At 42.6% G+C, this 15,970-nt stretch overlaps 1 protein-coding gene across 2 annotated transcripts in view; it reads left to right on the forward strand.

Moving 5' to 3' along the window:
* The window catches only part of camk1da (calcium/calmodulin-dependent protein kinase 1Da), a 70,103-nt gene that overhangs the window by 6,373 nt on the left and 47,760 nt on the right, over nt 1–15,970 (forward strand). The window contains exon 2 of one of the 2 annotated variants that reach the window (XM_071501796.1): nt 7,650–7,777. The exons of the other annotated variant lie outside the window; for it this stretch is intronic. The gene's annotated coding sequence lies outside the window, so the exon portion shown is untranslated. The remainder of the gene's footprint in view (nt 1–7,649; nt 7,778–15,970) is intronic. 2 annotated transcript variants of the gene reach the window in all.

The raw sequence follows: 15,970 nt of genomic DNA on the forward strand, positions 1-15,970 counted from the left end.
TCGGCTCTGATGTCATCAAGATCCACATGTAGGCATAGATCATCCACCCACCAGCCACCCACATGAACTATTTTTCCTTGATTTAGAGACCTGCACCCAATCACACACTGGCATTATTTCTCAGAGGGATATTCATGTGAGGATATGGTAACATATTACACTGAAGTAGGCTGGTTTTAAATGAACAGATAAAAGTTTTCTTTTGGTAAAATGACAACAACAGGTTTTTCCACCACAGCCTGAACACAGTCTGACAGTTTTAATCCACTCAAACTAAATCACTGCTACTTCCTGAACACAAACCATTTAATAGCTCATAATAACGTTTTGCCGCTGCCCAAAAATAAATAATAAATCATAATGAGTTCAGCAGTCTGAACACTGAGTCTAATTCATGCCTGATGAAAAATGAAGCTTTAAATATCTTCACATTTGAGGGAATGTAATTAATATTTTCCTCACCCACACCCACACCCAAACCCATCCACTGTTAATCAGAATGTTAATTTTTATGACCCGCCTGTTCTGCAGACTCATCGCAGTGCCCACAGCTGTAACTGCGATCAGCGAATCACTAGAACAACGAGGTTCATGTTTGTTCTCTTTTCCACATTAATTTGTAGAAACTGGACGTTTCTTTAAAAGCTCTCTGATAATCTCACCGCTCATGTTTCTGACCCTGCTGCTGCGGAAAACTCTCTGTGCCTTGGTGAGTGTAATGTTCTCATCACCAGAGTGAATTACAGCCAACGCTACAAAGATGAGATCGAGTTGTATTAAACCACAACGAGCCCCCAGTGGTATTGTTGGTGTTGTTGCTGTGGTGATGACTCCGTCTCTGATGCTGTTGTTATTGTTGACGTGGATGATGTTGTGTTTTAGTTACAGAAGTTTTCAACACACTTTAATACTGAATATGCTGATCTCAGTTTGGCATCTCAGTGCTACAGTCATGTTGCACACACACACACACACACACACACACACACACACACACACACACACACTGAACAGGAAATTTAAAAGCAGCAGAAGGGAAAAGTCACTTTTTCCTCTTTCTGCATGCATCAAATAAAACACTTGCATTTGCCAGCTGTCGGGACTTTCCTCATCACTAAATGCATTTCATGTGAAATTGTGTGTGTTTGTGTGTGTGTGGAGGGGGAGGGGGAGGGGTACCAGCCATCTCTCTGCACAGATTGACACGTGTGTCCAGACCTCTGAGTATTAATGATCATAAACTTTAGTCCATTATCGGATCAGTGCTCTATTTTAAGCCTCTCGGCGACCACAGCCAGCTTATAATGGCCCCAAGCTGAAAGCCTGTTGTCTCTGTGTTGAGAACACACATGTCTCTGTCTGACAGCTGTGTGTGCACGGGTGTGTCACTGCTCATGTATGTAAACACAGCCACATGTTGGAAAAGGTATACGGAGAAACCTTTTATGAGTTTGTCGTGGAAGAAAGTTGAGTCATTAAATGAAAGTGAGGGAATGTGGAAAAAAAGAAGTTCAAGTTCTGCCAATTTTCCAAGTTTTAAACACTCGTTTTTTATGAAGAACTGCCGGAATTTGACATTTAAAACATTTTTTCTTTCGCCCTTTTGCTTCCTCACTTCATTACAGCTGCATTTACTTCGGGCTGTGTCATTTGTTGTACGTAATGAAGTCAGATAGTCTTGACATTATGCATCAAAAACACTTGACACACTCCCATTTTTGTCTGGGGCATCTTGACCTGACATCCCACTGTGACTCCATCTTTGTCAGTTAGAGCGGTGAGACAAAATGCTGCTTCCTCCTGACCCTTTGACAATTCTTTCAAGACACAGAGTTCAAGATGGAGATATTACCCTGAGTGCACATGCCGCCCGATGTGCAGACACAGACACGTACGTGAGCTCTGCAGGAGGACAAAACAAGTGCAGGTATCGTGGTAACGCTTCAGCTTGTTTCTACTGGAGGATTTGGTTTCAGTCCTGTTGCGCAATCCTGAAGGGCCTCGACAACAACATCTGCTGTCCGAGAGGGAAATCAGGGTTACAGCCTGCTGGGGCACAAACGCTTGTTATGATGAATTTAGCAGGTGGTGGTTGACCATATTTTAGCGATCAAGGACGACGGGGTGCTGCGGGTCAGTGGAGTTGCGGCGACATGAGCAGTGTTGGTACCAGTGTTCCTGCAGGCTGTTTGACCTCTCAAAACATCATTAGGAGTCAGCGGAGGACATGGTGTGGTAATTTTGTGCCTAAATAGCTGTACTACAGCTCTGCAGAGAGGAGCATGAATAGAGCAGAATAAATGTGGTGAATATGGATCAGAAACATGACTCCAAAAACATGCGAATGTCGCTCTGTGTCTGTGGGATGTGTGAACAGGTTAGGTCTGCAGACTGTTCACTTCATCGACTCTATAGGGTGGTAATATGTCAGGGTTGTGTTTACAGATTGTTGCGCTGCCCTCAGTTAAAGGACAGTATTTCTCTCTGACAGTAAATGTTCACGTCTGACTAAGGAACGATCCTTAGCTGTTATTTAATGAAAGCTTCACACTCGTGAGCCGCTGTCTTCAGATTCTGCTTTCAATGTTGATAAATCCTGATTGGTGCATTGAAATTTGTGACATCCCTGTTTTCCAGCTGAGCCCCGCCTACTTTAGAACAGCAAAAAGATCACAGATGAAACAACACACATATAAATAACAAAAGAGTTATTATAAGACTTAAAGGTGTAATATGTAACTTTTCCACATAAAAATGTCTAAAAATGTCCTGACCTAATGTTGTGTACTTACATCAACTCAGAGTTGTGTACTTAATCTATCTCAGAGTTGTGTACTTACATTATCCCAAATGTTTCCAGCAATTCTAAAACCTAGAGATAGTATCAGAGAAAAACATAATTTTAATCATGGTAACTGTTTCATTTGGTCGCCTGCCAGTGACGTCACATCTCCTATGTGCTTGCGTCAGTGTTGTGATCGCGTGCCAGAAGCTTCAAAATTGACTTGTATCCAGTTTAAAACCACATTTTTTTTATACCTTGGTCGTTTCCAACCACATATTTTAACCAAATGAAGGATTGTAGTCATCACATGTCTGAATCTGAAGTTATCAGAGGAAAAAGCCGAGCACGTTAGACAGCTCAGCTCCCAGCTCCTCCAAGACGCCCTGTGTGCTGCATCAGTGAATCTCAGATTTTTAAGGTGAAACGGCTTTATTCAGAGTTTCTACTGGTTATAATCACCTGGTGTGTTTGTTGTGGAGAGGAGGAACCTCTGTGGACAATTCAGCTGCAGGGAAAAACCTCCTGAGCCACTGACACTGAGGGAGTCCAAACCAGGTGAAGCTGATGACAATGGTCGTGAAGACAACAACTCCCATGATCCCATCTTACTTCACAATGTCACCAACTTTTGTTCTTGTTTTGATTGAGAGACCCCTACCGGCAGAAGTCACAAACTGTGAAGTCAAATTTCGGTTGGAAATTGTGTGTTCATGTAGGAGCCAGATGCTCTAAGTCAGAAGCTGACTGAGAAAATATGTTATCCAGGCCTTTAATTCTGGTTTAAACATTGTTAATCCCAGTTTGAAAACATGACATGTTTCCTCTGAGTAATGCAATTGTTGGGAGTCTGAGGATTCACACTGAGGTCACGTCCTTGGGATTGTTTCTGGCAGCTGGGGGGATTAGTATCTGAATGCATCCTGGCAGTGTGAAGATGTCTTTAAAACAGCATCACATTGACTAGAAATATGATTGAACAGTTGAATGAATAAATTAAATAGAATATTTTAAAATGAAATAAAATTTGACAGTATTTTTGGTGGGCGAATTGAAGAAGTCTTTGGTGGATTGTGTTTGGGAGAAACGAGACTCGTGACTTCAGTGTTGCTTAAATCCTGGCTGCCCTCCTCGCTACCAAAACCCCCACCGTGTGTTTTGGCAAAAGAAAATAAAAGCAGCAAGAGACCAGCATCTTGATCCAGCCAGGCAAATCTGAAAGTGAAAGCAAGGCGCTGAAACAATGACTGCTCAGCCTGTGGTCAGATGTGAAGGCGATGCATAGTGTTGCTGAGACAAAGCAGACCTGTTTCCTGGATAAATCAAGGCTGTGTCAGCAGGCGCTGTGGATGCCCTCAGGGAAATGCTTTCAGACTGCAATGTGTGTTGGAATTACATCAGTTTCCATACACCTACATACTTCTAGAAAAACTAAAACATGGAGCCAAAGCAGCCAAACACCCTCAATCTGCAAACGTGTCATACTTTGCAGCACATCTGGGCTTCAGGTTGATACTTAAAGGTCCCATATTGTATGGGTTGATTATAAAGCAGGTCTATATTCTATATTAATACTGTGAAAGTATCAAAGCCTCAGTCCACAGAGAAATGCACACAGCCTGTATTTAGACACTGAGCCTTAAAACCAGCCGTCAGGACTTCTGGAACTTTGTGATGTCACAACAAAGCAGTCACTGCTCTCAGGCATGCCCCAAGCCCCACCCACCTGAACCCACCATCCAACCTTGCAACAGTGTTTACCTGAAATCTGCTATATTTTTATTCAATCAATCAGAAAACAGTCAGCCAATAAGAAGAGAGTCTCAGATCCTTTCTTCTGATTCGCTCACTGACCTGTTGTTACTAGAGCTCCAGAGAGAAGCCTGAGAGAGGAGATGTAAAACTACTCTGAGATGGTTTTTGGTTCTTAAAACCACAAATATATCTTCTTATAGATATCAAGTGTAAAATATGGACCTTTAATTCATTTTCAGATGCTAAGTCGCTCATGTCATCGCAGCAGCAGCACTTGAAGGTTGGATTCACAAGTGAGATACTGTGGCTTCATATTCCTGCCACACGAAATGTTTGGAGCAATGAATGGAAAAGCTTTTGTGAAATAGATCACATGAAAGGAGGCAGACACGGAGGAGTTGAAGACCTTTATGTCTATGAAAATGTGTCAGGTCAACATTTTAAATGTTTCATTTGAATGAAACTTCCACAAAAAACCCTGATGGCTGTGATACCACCTGACTGCTGACAGCTTTTCGTGCAGAGCGGCAGAAAGCAGCTTAGCATATTTTCCCTTGAGGCTCTGCTGCTTCTGACAGAGGTGGTGCAAAATATAACAAAATACTGGAGCAGAGGAGGAGGAGGAGGAGGAGGAGGAAGAGGAGATAACGGAGAATTGAGAAATGAGGAATTGTAATGAAAAGCAATGAGGGTGGGGAATAGAAGCACATATAAGCCTAAGGGGGTGGCCTCAGGGGTCCCTCGCAGTGTCCTGGAGAAATATGTTGGAAGTGATTCTTCACTCAGCCTTTCATTTCTTCCACCATCTGCTGTCACCAGAATCTTGGAGAGCTTTTGCTCTGAAAGAACAGCATTCTCTTCCTGTTCTGTGCTGTAAAGCGTTTTAGATTTCCTTCCATGTAAAATGGGGAGCAGAAACTGATGAAGCTGACAGTCTGCGTATACAATGAATGGTGAGCTACAGCAGCGTTAAAGGCTCTTTTTGGAGGGGACGGGGGACACAGAATTCATAATAAATCATCACTGAGACTTGTCTCAGTCCGGGTCTGTCCGTCTCTCCACCGCAGGAACACAGAGATCTGAGCTTTCCTGTCTTTCTTCTCATCTCCTGTTGCGACGGCAGAGAGCAGGTTGTGATTGATTTTCAGAGTGAGACGTGGACAAAGACATATCCAGCTCAGTCCAGCGATGCAGTGGTGAATAAAAATGTGGGCTACGTTTGACCTGAGGCGATTGCCATAAAGCAGTTTGTATTAGCAGAGCTCATTCACATTCCCAGGAAGCTTATACCAGTTTGATTTTCTTTACAGTGATGTATTTGATGCTTCCTAGGTAGATGAGCTTCAAACTGTAGGCCTTCTGTCAAGTAACAGACATGTCGGTACATGTTTGATTGTATATGTGTGACTGTGTGTTGTGAGATTCACAAGTAAATTTAGCCTCAGGATGTAGTGTAAATATGAATAAGATCTTAGCCCCTGAACCAGTTCGTCTTTTCTGTCTGTCCTTGAACAAACCAAAAACATGGTCGAAGCTAATACAAGATGACCAGGTCCGTGTCACAGTATTACCCAGAAGTCCTGCTGTTCACAGTAGTTTCTCGAACTGTGTGGAGAGCATCCTGTTGAATTGTTATATTCCGGTCATCAGTGGTCATCAAAGGTTTTCATTAAGTCCATTCATTTTCCTGTAAGTGCCACATTATTGCAGGTATCAGACATAAACCTTCTTACCTCTCAAACACATTGTGCAGTGACAACCAGATAATAACAGCAGCTGGTGTTTCACCTGTAGACTGCCTGACCTGACCTGTGGGTTTGGGTTGATGACGGTCAGTAATCGCCCCGGTGATGAGGTGGCAGATGGAGGTCACCTGTGTGAATGTGGATGATAGGATTCCTTTAGGAGGACAATAATTCCTAACATTAACACACCATTTCCAGTCTCCACAGGATGGTTGTCAAAGTGTTGTGTTGTAATTAGGATGTAGCTAGCACTGCTTTTTTTTCCAGCTAGTTTTACACAGAGCATGGACTAATTTATGGGTTGGGCAACATTCCATTGCAAAGCTTAGTTCAGACTTTTAGATTATTATATTATAACACGTAGCAGGTTCTTTAAAAGGAGCAGGAACATCTAGAAATATTTCTTGACAAAAGCTGTACACAAGGCTGCAAACGTGTCACATGATTCATGTACAACCAGAGTTTTTTATTTTGGGGGTGTGGGATCCAAATGGAGCAAGCTTCTTAGCTTGTAGCATGGCATATAAAAATTCACCCCCCCGTACAGTTGTCATATAGGAGGAAATTAGTTATCAAGACCAAACCAGTTTTTTGTACCAGGCTGTAAACATGTTTATTTCTGCTATAAAGTTGGACATCTGAACATGAGAGTCTGTGGGGACTGACTCACTGTTGGAGCCAGACTCTAGTGACCATTCAAAGAACTCCAGCGTTTGACCCATGAATTCTTCTGAAAAGCAGCAGTTTTATATCATTTGCTCCCTGGACGGACACATCAGAGATGTACATGACCAAGAATCTGTTGTCTTGACACGGGAAAGGAGACAAAGTAATTAAGGCTAGAGCTTTTCTTATATCGTTTATTTTTTCAATCAATTCAAGTGAAAAATACCCTCCATAGTTTTCGAGAGGCCAAATCGATGTCTTCCACTTCCTAAAGATATATACTGAGGAGAGGGGTAGCGCCACCCTTTTCTACCCACTTGAATTGAAGGCCATGTGCACAGAGGCGCTTTAAAACGTGAATTCATTCACACACACATTATGTAGGTTTACAGGCGAGATTCTGCTGCAGTCAACTGTTTACTTCCACCTACAACCTGCATTTGTCTGTGGGTAAGGCAACAAAAGCATGATTGATTTACAGTAAATGAATCAGAGGCCGTGAGTGTGGACACACTTTGAATTTTTTCAGCCCCATAAAAAGATTCACTAAATCTTCGCCTCCATTGATCAACTTTTATTGCCTCTTGTCTTTGCTTAACATTTACCTCACCATAAGAACATTTCTCCGTCTTTATCTTATAGCAATCAGACGGCTGTATTAGTTGTCGTGTAACAACATGTACCCAAATAATTTTTGGCAGGCATGCAGCAGGTTGCCGTGGTAACAGTAAGCTGTTGCCCATCAGATTGTGAATGATCGCTGCCGTTAATGGAAGCAGCGCCGCAGCATCTCCACTGCTGGCCAGCACACACTCCGTCTTCTGGACAGGTAATTTAGGGCAGACTGCACACACACACACACACACACACACACACACACACACACACACACACACTCAACTACAACCCTTAATATTTTTGTTAATCCAATTTTGTTTAAAACATACCAGAACTAACGGACATAACACACACACACACACACACACACACATAATGACACTGTAAAATGACACATACATACACTTTCTGCTCTGGTAAGCATTACACTTCACAAGAGTGACACACACATACACACACACTCATCTGCACCTTGGAGGCTTTTTCTGTATTATAGCAGACCTACTTTCACAGAGTCCCACCACTGTACTTAGATCAGTGTGTGTGTGTGTGTGTGTGTGTGTGTGTGTGTGTGTGTGTGTGGCTGTTTATCAGGCTCGGCTTGGCCCAGTTACACTCAAGTCGTCCTTGAGCAGAACACAATGCAACACATGCACATCAGATACACACACACACACACACACACACACACACACACACTTGAGGTGCCTAAGTTTTAAAATGTCCCGGCTGTGTGTGTTGTTGTGTGTGTGTTGCATGTGTCATCGGGCAGCTGTTTATCATAGCTGCACTGAACGCACACACACACACACACATCCACACTGTCAGAGCTCCCTAACAGATGTGCATTTCATTGTTTAATTTGTGTGTTGATGTGATGACATGATTGTGTCATAACAGTCACTTTGTGTACAGTGGGAACAACCTGCAGGGTCTCAGATGATGTCATACCCGTCTCTCCCTCTGCCATGTTTCCTGTCTGTCTCTCAGCTGTCCCCATTCAATAAGAGCAAAATGCCTAAATTATCATTTTGAAAGGAGAGATCGGTCCAGGAAGTGATACATCCTTATCCTAAATCTACTAAATATGAAGCTTCAGCCAGCAGCTAGTTAGCTTAGCTTAGCATAAAGACTGGAAACAGGGGAAAACAGCTGGCCTGGCAACAAAATTCAACTACCAGCACATCTAAAGCACAGTAATTCACACCTGTCATCTGTACAGCAAGACGAGGTCAAAACCTAGTATATGTCTGGACCACATCGTAGGCTATTAGTATTCAGGCTAGTGTCAGCTGGTTCCAGCTCTTCAGCTGTTTGCTTCTCTCCAACTCTCAGCGCCCATGGTTCCATATGTATGCTTTTTCAAGTGTCCCAGTGCAGCAAGTGATCTGTCTACAGCAGGACTAAGATACAAAGCTAAAAGGTGAAGTGAACCTGGAGCCTGGAACCTCAATTCGCAACACTTCAAATCCTCCAAGTTGGCAACACTGCAGACTGTTAACGCCCCCCAAATAGAAACTGTTTGCGCCAAAAACGTTTGAGGGAGCCAGCCGACGGGGAAACTCCAACTCAGTCACATGGCATTTGGCTGAGCTGTGATGGAAATATCATTTTTATCAGTCAGTCAGTCAGTGACATTTGTGATTATAGGGCTGGCCCCACTGTTGTGGTCCAGACAAAAGCCAAAGTGTAAAAATAACACGTTGTGGTTTTATGTACTGGACTACTTGGCCTGGCAGCTTCACAGTGACCACAAGACTAAACACCCCAGCTCATGACCTCCCTGTGACACAACAACTTGATATTTATTCATATTACCCTTGATATTTGTGTCATTTGGGGTTAAAAGCGCATGAATGAGTGTATCTTGCATCGACACATAGAAGGTGGCAGCGATACTCGTCAAACACGAGCCTGGCTGCCGGTGGGTCCCTCTCACTCTCTGTCACCAGCCGCGCCCCGAGCAACCCTCTGCTCCTGTTGACACAACTCTTTTGTTATGTGTGTGTATGTGTATGTTTAACTCATGTTTCTGCGACGAAGCAGTGATAAAATGAATTTGTAATCTGTTGGGCAGAGCCAAGATAAAGCTGACTAAATACGTGTTGTGCAGGAACACAGTCCTGTTAACACCTGTTCTGCTGCGTGTGACTGGGTCTGGGTGTGACGCCGCAGTATTTGGTTAGGTTTGTATCTGATAGAGATACAGCAGGGAGAATGAAGGCATAGAGGGAAGAACAAGTATGAGCGTGTTGTAGAGAGCTGCCGATACTTTACAATAAAATTCACTTTTAGATATTTGCATAAGGCTTGGTTATATTAATAGAACCAACACAATAGAGGGAATTTTTATCACGAACATGTATGTCTCCATTTCATTACTCATTTCCACATCTAACAACCAGAGTGGAAACAAAGAACTACATATAATAGCTTGTTGTGGTGAAGCTGTAAAGCCATTCATGATCACTCATTCATCTTCTCATTCAACAGTCTGTGAAGGTTTTTTTTTTTTTTTTTTTACAAGTAGAGCTCCTTGTTACACTTAATTATCACTGCAGAACTTTTAATCTGCGACTGCCACATTTTTTGTTTGCAAAGGTGTTTTTATATTTTACTGTAATTCTTAAAATAGACTCTGGTGCTTCAGTCACACCAAGTGTTCAGTCTTTGGAAATCTGAAACACAAAAGGTTCAAGACAGCGACTTCATTCCTTTGATGAAGTTTGCTGTGCCAGCATGTCTGCAGGAAGTGTTTTCTGTGTAGTTAATTACAATGCAGTCAATGGTTACACAGCTCATTTTGAAAGGGGTGAAAGAGCGAGTTCAGCTTCACAAACTAGATCTAGATTGTTGTGTACTGTGGGATTTCAGGACTAGGTGGCTGTCTGACTCTTCACTGGCCCACAGAGTACTCAGCTGATAAGTTGGCCTCCTGCCTCCGAACACAGCTCCGCTCTGTTAAGATAAAGGGAATGGAAACGTAATAAAAAAGCTGTATCACAGGCAAATACAGTGATGTTTACTCACAGCGTGTGACACACTCTGTTACCCAACAGGTGATATAGAGCAGGTGGAGTCAGTTGTGTTTTTCCCTCTTTTGCAGCTTTTCTTTCAAATTAAAGCTAAAGAATGTAAACTTGTTCTCTTTGTACTCATGTGTCTCAGTCCCTTCAGGAAGGGTTGGGCCGAGGCCCGGGATGAAAGTTGTGTTTTAGGCTACGTCCACTCCACTACGTTTTCATTTTAAAATATATCTCTTTTACTCCTTGCGTCCACACTAGTTTTCGAGCCCCAAAAACAGAGAGTTTTCAAAACGTTGCTGCTGACGATGACATAAACACACCTGGTTGCTCCCTGATTGGGTGTCATCAGCCTTGACTACCAGTGGTGAAAGCAACATGAGTAATGAATTATAAGCATTACTGACCTTGTTGTCTTTGCCAGCAGCAGTTGTTCAGTTCAATTCTGTCTTTGCTGTTTCTTGTTCATAGTATTTTGTGTAACTAATCAGCTGCAGAGTAGTCAGCCTCCTTCCTGTTTCCACCAGCTCGCACATGCCCAGTGTATGTGATTGGTGATGTATGTATGTGTTTTCAGGTCTGTTATTATGGACGGAGATCATTTTTAAATAAAGACATTTGGACGCAGTCTTATTTTACAACACGGCAGATATCAGGTGTTTACTGTCCAATGTTCCAATTTGTCAGAATAAATGGGATCAGTAACTGTAACTGTATCTGATGAATTTTAATTCTCTCTCTCAGCTTGGGTCTGGTAACTGATTGGGAGTCTCTGCTGCTGTGCTGCCAGTGTTTGTTACTGAGCCAGCCTTGCACCTTTTTGCCACATTTGATGCTATTGAGGGCGATGCATTTGTGTGTGTGTGTGTGTGTGTGTGTGTGTGTGTAAGGAATCTCCAAGGTCAGAGGAGACAAGCTGCTGAGTCACCTACTGCTCTCTTATCCAAACAGCTCTCTATCTGTTAAAGGGAAGCTCCACTGCTTTTATTGTGAATTTAAGTTTGTCCTCTACTGTTGAGTCTGTTTATTGAAGCAAAACTGTTTCCATATATCAAACAAGAAAAACTTAAAGTCAAGTTCTGATTTGTTTAAAATGTTCAGATGTGTCACTCTAATGTTAGCTTTGTTTTGGTCTCCACCATCTCCTGAGGATGCGGCTCTTTAGCTGCTGAATCCTTCACTATCTTCGCTAGCAAGTCGCCACCTTAGGCCGGGAACACACTGGCTGCGTTGCGTGTGCGTGGCGGCTGCGGAACATCTTGGTTTTCATTTCAGAGCCCATGTGAACAGGTTAGAGACACACTGCCACTGACACGCCTCGTGTGTTAGGGTTAGTGGCTAGCTTTTTCTCTGAAAACAGGAAACCTGTTGTGGCTAGAAAGAAGATTGATGAGCAGTGAAAAAAGAGGAAGTCATTTTATCCATTGTTAATACCAATATATATATTAATATAGCTTTAAATAAAGTTTCAAGACTTTTTAGAATCAGAGTAGTGAATAAAATGAAGTCAGCAGAGTCGGACGACTGCTGGGAGAATCAAGTAAAGAGCAGAGTCCACCTCGGATTCATCCTGACATTAACAGCAACAGTCTGACTACATTAGCTCTCAGTGGAGACTCTGTTGTGCTGCAGCTCAGTGTCCGACTCTTAATTGCTCCTGTGAGTAGTGATGTTGTCTGACAGGCTATTTGTCATCATTTATCATGTCCTCTTTTTTTCTCCTCTTTTGTGTAACGTTTGTCATTTTCGTCTTAAAGCATCTCTGACAGCCTGTTCTACGTTTATCATTGTACACACGCACACACACACACATGCACACACACACACGCACAAAGGCATGCATCATGCAGAAATGACCATGAACACACAACACTGGATTACCCAGAGTTCGTGCATTTCCTCACGCACAGGCTGAAGCTGTTTCCATGGAAATTAATGTAAACAGAGGAGAAGTCCCCTGACATCCCAGTTGTGGTCAGGGCTGTTGCCATGGCAAAGCCATACCTCAGTGGCTGTTTGGGTGTTCATGTGTGTATATGACTGTGATGTGAGCACGCGGAGCAGACAGGAATCATCATCTTCCTTTCTTTCCTGAGCAATCGGCATCTCTCTCTGAATCACACACACTCTCACACACACACACACACACAAGAAGGTGTTATAAACAGCATTAAAATAAGATGATGGAATATTAGACGTTGACATTAGTGACAGCTCCAGTGGCAGCATGTTGCCTGCAGCCTCATACATCATCTTTAAACACGGTGGTCACTTCAGACTCTGTCCTCTCTGAGAGAGGCTGATCTGATACAGTCTTGGTCTCAGTCAGTGAAATATCAGAGCAGATACTCACCATCATCATCATCATCATCATCAGCTCACATCATCCATCTACGTTGCTGCCAAATTTCAAAAAGAGGTGCTTGTAATGTTGCCGCTTCTGATTTGGTGCCACATTCTGATTGGTTGGTTTGTACATGTGTGTTGTACTGTAGCAGCAGTCACATGGTGAGATTTTATTTCTAAATTTCAGACACATATCATTTTGTCATAATCCCTGTATCCAAGTTTTTCCAGCCTGTTGATGATCTTCATTCAATTTTCCTCCAGCACCACCATCAGCTTCACATGTGCTTTGTGTTTGGTGCTAGTTTGCAAATGTTGGCATGCTAACACGGTGAACTAATGTTGAAAACGGTAAACATTGCAGCCACTAATAATGAGCATGTTAGCATCATCATTGTGAGCATTCTGCCACCCTGACATTAGCCCTGAGCTCAGAGCTCAGTCTAAGTACAGCCTCACAGAGCTGTAAGTGCGGCTGCAGTCTCATCTGACTGTGGAAACACTGTGGCTGTGGATTGTTCTGGACACTGATCCCAGCACTGGCTTTTTTTCTGTGGAAAATTGGCACCTGTGAATCAGATACCTCAATGTTTAGTCCAGAACACTGCTTGTTTAGTCTGAAAGGTGCAGACAGCTCATGTCCAGACTGGCAGGAATATCTTTTTTGTGGAATCGGTTTTGTCTGGATTTTGGTTTGAAATCATGTTACGTATCTCAGTTCTTTGATTTCCACACCTGAGATGTGTCTTTGACTATCCAGTGGACAGTGACCTGTAGTAATCCCGCCCTGCATGCATTGATGCATGTTACTGGTAGTGTTTAATTTTGTCCTGCAGGGCTCTGCATGCTTGTCCCATCTGTGGTGGAGCTGGTGCAGTGCAGCCCATTCACCTCCATATGGACAGCGGGTTGATCACACTGTCGTCTGGAGCTTTTTAGACCACATTCTGGTTGACATCACTGTTTAGTGGATTTTTGTCTTAATTGCAGAGAAGCCTGTTCAGGCATTTTCATCTCTCTCTTTCTCTCTCTCTCTCTCTCTCTCTCTCTCTCTCCCTCCCTCTCTCTCTCTTTCTCTCTCTCTCTATCCCTCCTCATCTTCTGCTGTCAGAGTCACAGTGAGAATACAGACTATAATTGGCACTTAATTGCTGCCGTGGCAACAGTGCTATTTAAGCCTACATACTCTGCAACAAAGGCCTATAGTGCGCGCACACACACAAAAAAGAGGAAGGAAGACACACAAGGAGGGAGGCTCTTAGCTCCCTTTCCCTCATTGAAGTGTTTATGTTTTTTACATATGGAGACTAGTTAGTGTGTGTGTGTGTGTGTGTTTATATGCTCCATTGTGTGTACACACGAGCTGTAATAAAACTCTTACCCATGACGCTTTGCCTCCCGTCACCATGGTGATAGCGATCAGCAGTTTTCCACCTGTGCGCTGAGTAAGATCCAGAGATCATTTTGGAAATAAACCATCTGTAAAGTTAAAGTTGTGTCCTTTGTTGCTGTTCCTTTGGCCTCGACTGATAATCTTATTAGATAAACTGAAAAAAAAAGTTCAGTTTCCTTGTGTGACTCCATGTTCAGTTTTGTATCTTATCTCAGGACCTGTGTTGCATCTCTGTCCTTTACTTCCTGTCATTTCTCCACTTTCTGTAATAAAGGCTCTGCCACAGAGACAGAGGGGATTTCAGCACAGTACAGTCGCTGTGATTCTGAGTTATTAGTGGAAAATTGTTCTGTTTGTGTCTTTTGGGAGGTTCCTGTTTGAAACTGCTTCAGGCTCAGTGAGGTCTTGTTTTCCCAGACTATTGTTGTTGTTGTTGTTTGAGCCTGAGGAGCAACACTGTTCAGCAGGAGGAAGGCCACAACTAATGTTTAGATGAAATAGTTCATCATCATCATCGTGATTATTATTTTAAACCTCTATAGTCCCCTTTAAAGAAAACTACTTAATTTGTGGGCAGCAGGCTCGTGTGGCCTTAAATTAAGTAGTTCCAATGAGTTCCACACTGAAACACAGTGTCTTTGAAAAGAAAAACATCTTAATTGGATTGACATTTGGTATTGTCAGAGATATGGTGTCATAATATCAGGAAAGAAAAAGTCCCTTCCTTTAAAACGTCTCTACATAAACTGTCAGTTTCATTTTTGTCACATCAGTGCCACAAACTGAAAAGCATCTGTTCTGTACCATCTTGTTCTTGTGATTAACTGAAGCTCCTACAGGACATCATGCCTCTAATGACTGAAATATACAAACCCAAGATGAATAAGGGATTAAAATATTCAGTGATGTGTGAATGACTTCATATTTATCTGAAATTCAGTCCAGCACGTTTTGTGAATGATCCCATTTTCACTGTACACTTGAAAATGTTGTTTTACCTTTGTGGTATTATTTTTATCACACTGATGACGATGAGTTGTAGTAGTGGACTGTGTTATGTTTTGTCATGTTGCCATGGTAACTTGGCTTCAGTGAGTCCCCTTCTTTTTCTTTTGTTCACCTGTGAAGAGATTTCTCCACACACTGGAGGAGCCTCCTCAGTGTGTGACGACAGGCAGCGTTCACAGGCAGCGTGTTCTGAGCAGCTTCTCTGAGCTCAGCAGACGCTGTTTGAACTGTGGAGGCACCAAAAAGCAACAGTGAGGGTTTTCTTTGTTTCTGGTGTCAGAGGAATGCCTAATTATGAGCTTTTTTAGTATTATTAGGCTGTAAATTAGTTGCATATTAGTCTATGAATAAGAGGTGCAGGATGAAAACAGCATCTTGTACAGTAATATTAGAGGTGGGGGGCGTTACTGTGAGATTGCTGTCTTTATAATGAAGCACATAAAGGATGCAAACACAACAGACTGTAGTTTTAGCTGCTTTTCACTGACTGATCAGGATTAAATCCCTGTGCTTATGTGCTAACAGGTACATCTGTTACCATGGTTACCAAATGATATTCTGTACATCAATTATACACATCTCTTATCACATCTTGAAGTTCACAGACAGCAGATTCATTAGTAATTTAGCATTT

This window comes from Trachinotus anak, unplaced genomic scaffold, assembly GCF_046630095.1.
Source record: "Trachinotus anak isolate AG129_WGS33_773 ecotype Australia unplaced genomic scaffold, CSIRO_AGI_Tana_v1 ptg000018l, whole genome shotgun sequence".
NCBI classification, from domain to species: Eukaryota; Metazoa; Chordata; class Actinopteri; order Carangiformes; family Carangidae; genus Trachinotus; species Trachinotus anak.